Source organism: Pongo pygmaeus, chromosome 6 (assembly GCF_028885625.2).
Source record: "Pongo pygmaeus isolate AG05252 chromosome 6, NHGRI_mPonPyg2-v2.0_pri, whole genome shotgun sequence".
NCBI classification, from domain to species: domain Eukaryota; kingdom Metazoa; phylum Chordata; class Mammalia; order Primates; family Hominidae; genus Pongo; species Pongo pygmaeus.
The window spans coordinates 148240056-148247833 of NC_072379.2; positions in this window are offsets into that span (position 1 = coordinate 148240056).

The window sequence follows — 7778 nt, forward strand, 5'->3', positions numbered from 1 at the left end:
TTCTCCTGCCGCAGCCTCCCGAGTAGCTGGGACTACAGGCACGCGCCACCGTGCCCGGCTAATTTTTTGTATTTTAGTAGAGACGGGGTTTCACCATGTTGGTCAGGCTGGTCTCGAACTCCCAACCTCAGGTGATCCTCCCGCCTCGGCCTCCCGAAGTGTATACAGTACAATTTTTTAATGCATTCTGCTATGAACTTTTTTTTTTTTTTAAGACGAAGTCTTGCTCTTGTTGCCCAGGCTGGAGTGTGCAGTGGCACGATCTCGGCTCATTGCAAACTCTGCCTCCTGGGTTCAAGTGATTCTCCTGCTGGCCGGGCGCGGTGGCTCACGCTTGTAATCCCAGCACTTTGGGAGGCCGAGGCGGGCGGATCACGAGGTCAGGAGATTGAGACCATCTTGGCTAACACGGTGAAACCCCGTCTCTACTAAAAATACAAAAAGTTAGCTGGGCGAGGTAGCGGGCACCTGTAGTTCCAGCTACTCGGGAAGCTGAGGCAGGAGAATGGTGTGAACCTGGCAGGCGGAGCTTGCAGTGAGCTGAGATCGCGCCACTGCACTCCAGCCTGGGCGACAGAGCAAGACTCTTGTCTCAAAAAAAAAAAAAAAAACAAAACAAGTGATTCTCCTGCTTCACCCTCCCTGAGATTACAGGCGCACGCCACCATGCACGTCCCGCTAATTTTTTGTATTTTTAGTAGAGACGGGATTTCACCGTGTTAGTCTGGATGGTCTCCATCTCCTGACCTCGTGATCCGCCCACCTCGGCCTCCCAAAGTGGTGGGATTACAGGTGTGAGCCACTGCACCCTGCCATGAACTTTTAACTATTAACTTTTTTTATAACTTTAAGTTATATAGAAGTATAACTTCTGTACTACTACATAGAACTCCAAATTTTAACATATGTATAAACACGTAACTGACATCATAATCAGGCTGTTGTAGAACCCCAAAATCAGGCTTGTGTACCTCATGGGCAGCTGAGGCCAAACACTGAGACACCGGTGCTTGGAGATGCAAAAAGGTTTAATTGATTTGGCCAAAGCGAGAAGGCAGCAGAGCAAATCTCTAAAATCTGTCTTAACTACAGGAAGCAGGGAGTTTTTATGGGGCTAGAGAGTAAGGGAGAGGGAGTTTCAGGGAGCCAAGGGGGAAAGTCTGTGATTCTTCAGTCTCTGATAACACCTTGAGCAATCAGGCTTCTGGGCGTCAGGCGCTGGCCGCAACGACCCTAAAGGCATTCCCCCTGCAACAATTTTTCATGACTCTGAAGTTATCTCCTCCTCCTTGACAACCAAACAGTACATCAGCAGTATGTAATTATATTGTGAGAACAGGGAATATTGGGCAAAAAGCAAGTGGTTAAAACATGCAAACAAGCAAGGGCCTGATCAGAATTTTCATTTATTCAGTCCTTAAGAACTGCAGAATGCTGAAGTCTCAAGGGGGCCGGTTACAAGGCTATTGGAAGTTTCATCACCCTCTAAAATGCCCTTAAATAGCCTTTTTTTTTTCTTTTTTAAAAAATTATTGGTGTGGCGCGGTGGCTCACGCCTGTAATCCCAGCACTTTGGGAGGCTGAGGCAGGCGGATCACCTGAAGTCAAGAGTTTGAGACCAGCCTGGCCAACATGGTGAAACCCTGTCTCTACTAAAAATACAAAAATTAGCTGGGCGTGGTGGCACGTGCCTGTAATCCCAGCTACTCGGGAGGCTGAGGCAGAAGAATCACTTGAACCCTGGAGGTGGAGGTTGCAGTGAACTGAGATCACACCACTGCACTCCAGCCTGGGCAACAGAGCGAGACTCCATCTCAAAAAAAAAAGAAAAAAACTAGCCAGGCATAATGGCAGGTGCCTGTAATCCCAGCTACTGGGAAGGCTGAGGTGGGAGAATCACTTGAACCCAGGAGGCAGAGGTTGCATTGAGCCAAGATCACGCCATTGCACTCCAGCCTGGGCAACAGAGCAAGACTCTGTCTCAAAAAAAAAAAAAAAGTGTAGAGACAGGGTCTTGCTATGTTGCCCAGTCTGGTCTCAAAACCCTGGCCTCAAGCGATCCTCTGCCTGGGCCTCCCAAACTGCTGGGATTATAGGTGAGAGCCGCCGTGCCCAGCCATCTTATAATGTCTTTTGATCCACCTTCCTTTCTATATCTGTAACCCCTAGCAAGGGCTGATTTCTGTCCCTATAGTTTTACCTTTCAAGAATGTCATATAAATGGAATTATATAGTATGTAACCTTTTGAGACTTATAAAAGTTTACAACATACTTCAACTCAGTATACCTTTGAGATTCATCCACATTGTTATCTGTATCAATGTTATTAAGGAGCACCAGCTGTAGTGGCTCTCACCTTGTAGGTCTCCTCAAGGGATCCTGAGGTGGGAGGATCCCTTAAGCCCAAGAGTTCAAGGCCAGCCTGGGCAATATAGCGAGACCCCTGTCTCTAAAAAGAAAAATAAATGCAGGCCAGGCACAGTGGCTCACTCCTGTAATCCCAGCACTTTGGGAGGCTGAGGTGGGCGTATCACTTGAGATCAGGCGTTTCAGACCAGCCTGGCCATCATGACAAAAACCTGTCTCTACTAAAAATACAAAAATTAGCTAGGCGTGGTAATGCCTGCCTGTAGTCCCAGCTGCTTGTGAGGCTGAGGTAGGAGAATCGCTTGAACCCAGGAGGCAGAGGTTGTAGTGAGTGGAGATCACACCACTGCACTCCAGCCTGGGTGACAGAGGAAAACTTTGTCTCAAAAGAAAATAAAAAAATGCATTAGTACTATGGATGTATCACAGTTTGTATAGCCACCATCCATCAAAGGACATTTGGATTGTTCCAAATTTTAGCAATTCTGAAGGGAGCTGCTGTAAACATTCATGTACATGTTTTTTGTTTGTTTGTTTGTTTGTTTTTTTGAGACAGAGTCTCACTCTGTTGCCCAGGCTGGAGTGCAGTGGCGTGATCTTGGCTCACTGCAAGCTCTGCCTCCCAGGTCCACGCCATTCTCCTGCCTCAGCCTCCCGAGTAGCTAGGACTACAGGCGCCCGCCACCACGCCCGGCTAATTTTTTTTTTTTTGTATTTTTAGTAGAGACGGGGTTTCACCATGTTAGCCAGGATGGTCTCGATCTCCTGACCTCGTGATCCGCCTGCCTTGGCCTCCCAAAGTGCTGGGATTACAGGCGTGAGCCACCATGCCCGGCCATGTCATGTACATGTTTTTGTGTGAACAGAGGTTTTCATTTGTCTAGGATAAATACCAAGAGTGGGATTGCTGGTCATTAAGTACATATTTATAAGAAACAAACCATTTTCTAGAATGGCATGATGCTGTTTTGCATTCCCATCAGCAATGTGTGAGAACTCTAGTTGCTCCATATTCTCCATAGTAGCTGGTATTGTCAGATGTTCTAAGGAGTAGAAAGCCTACAGTGGGCTGTGCCTCATGTTTCACCTGTTTAATCCCAGCACTTTAGGAGGCGAAGGCAGCAGAGGACAACTTGAGGCCAGGAGTTCAAGACTAGCCTGGGCAACATAGCAAGACCCTGTTTCTATTTAAAAAAGAAAAGAGAGGCCGGGCATGGTGGCTCATGCCTGTAATCCCAGCACTTTGGGAGGCTGAGGCGGGTGGATCACGAGATCAGGAGTTCAAGACCAGCCTGGCCAAGATGGTGAAACCCCGTCTCTACTAAAATACAAAAAAAAATTAGCCGGGCACAGTGGCAGGCGTCTATAATCCCAGCTACTTGGGAGGCTGAGGCAGGAGAATTGCTTGAACTCGGAGGGTGGAGGTTGCAGTGAGCCGAGATCGTGCCACTGCACTCCAGCCTGGGCGACAGAGTGAGACTCCATCTCAAAAAATTAAAAAAAAATTAAAAAATAAAATAAAAGAGAAAGCCTACAGTGCAGGGCACTGACAACCAAACATGTCAAATAGAAACCTTTGAAACACCCCACCCAGCAAAAATCCTAAGTATGAAATAGTCTTTAGTTTTAGGAAGAAGACATAAAATTTTAACTGCAGGCCGGGTGTAGTGGCTCATGCCTGTAATCCCAGCACTTTGGGAGGCTGAGGTGGGCAGATCACCTGAGGCCAGGAGTTCAAGACCAGCCTGGCCAACGTGGTGAAACCCCGTCTCAAATAAAATTCAAAAAGTAGCCGGGCATGGTGTGCACACCTGTAGTCCCAGCTGCTCAGGAGGCTGAGGCAGGAGAATCGCTTGAACCCAGGAGGCAGAGGTTGCAATGAGCCAAGATTGCGCCATGCTGCACTCCAACGTGGGTGACACGACACTGATAGCTTGGGTGATGCTGCATTCCAGCTTGGGTGACAGCTGCACAAGATTGTGCCACTGCACTCCAGCTTGGGTGACAACCATCTCAAAAAAAAAGAAAAAAGAAAAAAAAATTTTTGAGTGGTTTTTCTCAAATTCACTGTTTGGAAAGAAAATGGGAGGGGAAGAGTAATGATACAAAATTAGCATGTCAGAATCACCTGTGACAGCTTTGAAATGTACATACATTCTTTTCCCATCTAGTGGGACTGAGAGACATGATTTCAAGAATGTTTGATTTCTCCCTCATGTGACCCAGTCACCAAACCCTGCTTAATCTTCTTTACCTTTTTTTTATATCCATCCTTTCTTTCCTCAGTACCCAAAACCCAATTCATCGCTCCTTCTGACCATTCAAGAAGAATTTCTAGAATGTCTTGTTTTTCTTCCTTTTAGAAACGGGCTCTTGCTATGTCCTCCAGGCTGGCCTCAACCTCCTGAGCTCAAGCGACCCTCTCACCTCAGCCTCTCAAGTAACTGGGTGTGCCACCACGCCTAGCCCTAGAATGTCTTCTATGTCAGGTGTGTGTTAAGTGGAGAAAATGCAAAAACAAGAGCATACAGATGCCCTCCAGGGGTTCAGGCTCTGAGGGGAAGCAGACAGAGTTTCAGAGAGGAGTGTGTTAGAGGAAGGAATTTAGAGGTGCTGGGAGAAGAGACAAGCATATAGCTAAAACATTCCTGGTCTCTGGACTGAATCATGGAGTGTGAAGGAGGTGCGGTGAGGGAGGGAAGGCATTCCAGACAGACGAGAGTCATGACAGAATATAATGCACTTGAGAAAGAGACATGCTGTGCGATAAGGCTGAGGCTCACATTGTGAAGGTCAAACTGTAGCGGCAGGTCAGGGTCAGCTCACAGGTTCTTCTAGGTCCCGCCACCTCGCCCGGCTAATTTTTTGTATTTTTAGTAGAGACAGGGTTTCACCGTGTTAGCCAGGATGGTCTCGATCTCCTGACCTCGTGATCCGCCCGCCTCAGCCTCCCAGAGTGCTGGGATTACAGGCGTGAGCCACCATGCCCGGCCTCTTCTAGGTCTTATTAAAGAGTGCATTTATAATAAAATGGGAAACTTCTTTTTTTTTTTTTTTTTTTTTTTTGAGACAGAGTCTTGCTCTGTTGCCCAGGCTGGAGTGCAATGGCGTGATCTCAGCTGACTGCAAACTCCGCCTCCCGGGTTGAAGCAATTCTCCCACCTCAGCCTCCCGAGTAGCTGGGACTACAGGCATGTGCCACCACGCCTGGCTAATTTTTGTATTTTTAGTAGAGACGGGGTTTCACCACATTGGCCAGACTGCTCTTGAACTCCTGACCTCGAGTGATCCGCCCGTCTCGGCCTCCCAAAGTGCTGGGATTACAGGCATGAGCCACCGCGCCCAGCCAAAATGGGAAACTTCTAAGTATTTCTTGAAGGGAGTAACGTTAGAATTGCATTTTAGAAGAACCCATCTGGCAGATGGATGATAAATGTGCTGGAGGGAAAAAGCCAGAAGCAAGGAAACCTGTCAAGGAAAACACTATTAAGTAAATAAATAAATAAATAAATAAATAAATAAATAAATAAATAAAGTGAGCTTAAAGTAGTAACAACAGAGATAGCGAGAAAGGATCTTGTTTGGGAAGAATCAGGAGCTAGATGCTAGATTGGTGTAAGAAAATCTAGGTGCATCATCAGATTTATAACTTTGGAGATGAGGTAGATTTAGTATACAGAGGTAGGAAATACAGAAAAGTGTAACAAAGAAGGGTAGAGGCCGGGCACGGTGGCTCATGCCTGTAATCCAAGCACTTTGGGAAGCCGAGGCAGGCGGATCATTTGAAGTCAGGAGTTCGAGACCAGCCTGACGTGGTGAAACCCTGCCTCTACTAAAAATACCAAAAAAAAAAAAAAAAAATTAGCTGGGCCTGGTGGCGGGTGCCTGTAGTCTCAGCTATTCGGGAGACCGAGGCAGGAGAATTGCTTGAACCTGGGAGACAAGAGGTTGCAGTGAGCCGATATCGTGCCACTGCATTCCAGCCTGGGTGACAGAGCGAGACTCTGTCTCAAAAAAAATAAAAACAAAACGGCCGGGCATGGTGGCTCACGCCTGTAATCCCAGCACTTGGGAGGCCGAGATGGGCAGATCATGAGGTCAGGAGATCGAGACCATCCTGGCTAACATGGTGAAACCCTGTCTCTACTAAAAATACAAAAATATTAGCCAGGCGTGGTGGTGGGTGCCTGTAGTCCTAGCTACTCGGGAGGCTGAGGCAGGAGAATGGCATGAATTTGGGAAGCAGAGCTTGCAGTGAGCCGAGATCGTACCACTGCACTCCAGCCTGGGCGACAGAGCGAGACTCTGTCTCAAAAAACAACAACAACAACAACAAAGAAGGGTAGAGTGAGGGTTGATACAGGTGACAAGTCTTACTTGGGGCATTTTGTGTTTGAGATGTTCATGGCACAAGTTGAAAATATGGATTTATAGATTTGAAAGTCATTAGCATATATGTGGTAACAGAAGAGATGGCTGTACCAGATGCAGCTAGGGACCGCCAAATAGTCATGCACACAAACAGCCATAGCTTGCTGCTGGTTTTGGAGGTGGTGTGTTTCTCCCTCATTCTTGGTGTTCCTCTCCACTGAGGGGGAGCTCTGTGAGCACAGCACTTGCAGCCTCTGCCTCCTCACCCACTTTGCTCAGGTCCGTGCGCACGCTGGGCTCTCCCGTGTTAGTTTTATGACTAATAAAGGTGTCATGTTGATCTTACAGTCACACTGGGGGTTAGGGATTCAACCTGTGAATTTGGAAAGGGGAGGGGACATGATTCCGTTCATAACATGGGGTTACATCTTACTGAACGGCTACTCTTTTTTTTTGAGACAGGATCTTGCTCTGTCACCCAGGCTAGAGTGCAGTGGCATGATCTCCGCTCACTGTGACCTCCGTCTCCTGGGTTCAAGTGATTCTCCCATTTTAGCATCTCGAGTAGCTGGGGCTATGGGTGCATGCAACCACGCCCGGATAATTTTTGTATTTGTAGTAGAGACGGGGTTTCGCCATGTTGGCCAGGCTGGTCTCGACCTCCTGCCCTCAAGTGAACCACCCATCTCGGCCTCCCAAAGTGCTGGGATTACAGGAGTGAGCCACCGTGCCAAGCCCTGAATGCCTACTCTTGACTAGACACTACGTATTTCACATTCATAATCTCATGTTCATCCTCACATTATAGAGTCCATTATTAACTTGGCCTTTATTTCCGGAATCTGAGTACTGGTTATGAAACAATTTATACTCCCTTACTTAGGTGACCAGATTTGGGGGCAAAGACAGCTTAGATAGAAACTTCTACTTGGCTCCTGATAAGCATGAGCATCTGGAAAGTTCCAGGTAATGCTTACCACGGTTCCTTTCTCCTTTCTTGTTTGTTTGTTTGTTTTTCTTTGAGACGCAGTTTCACTCT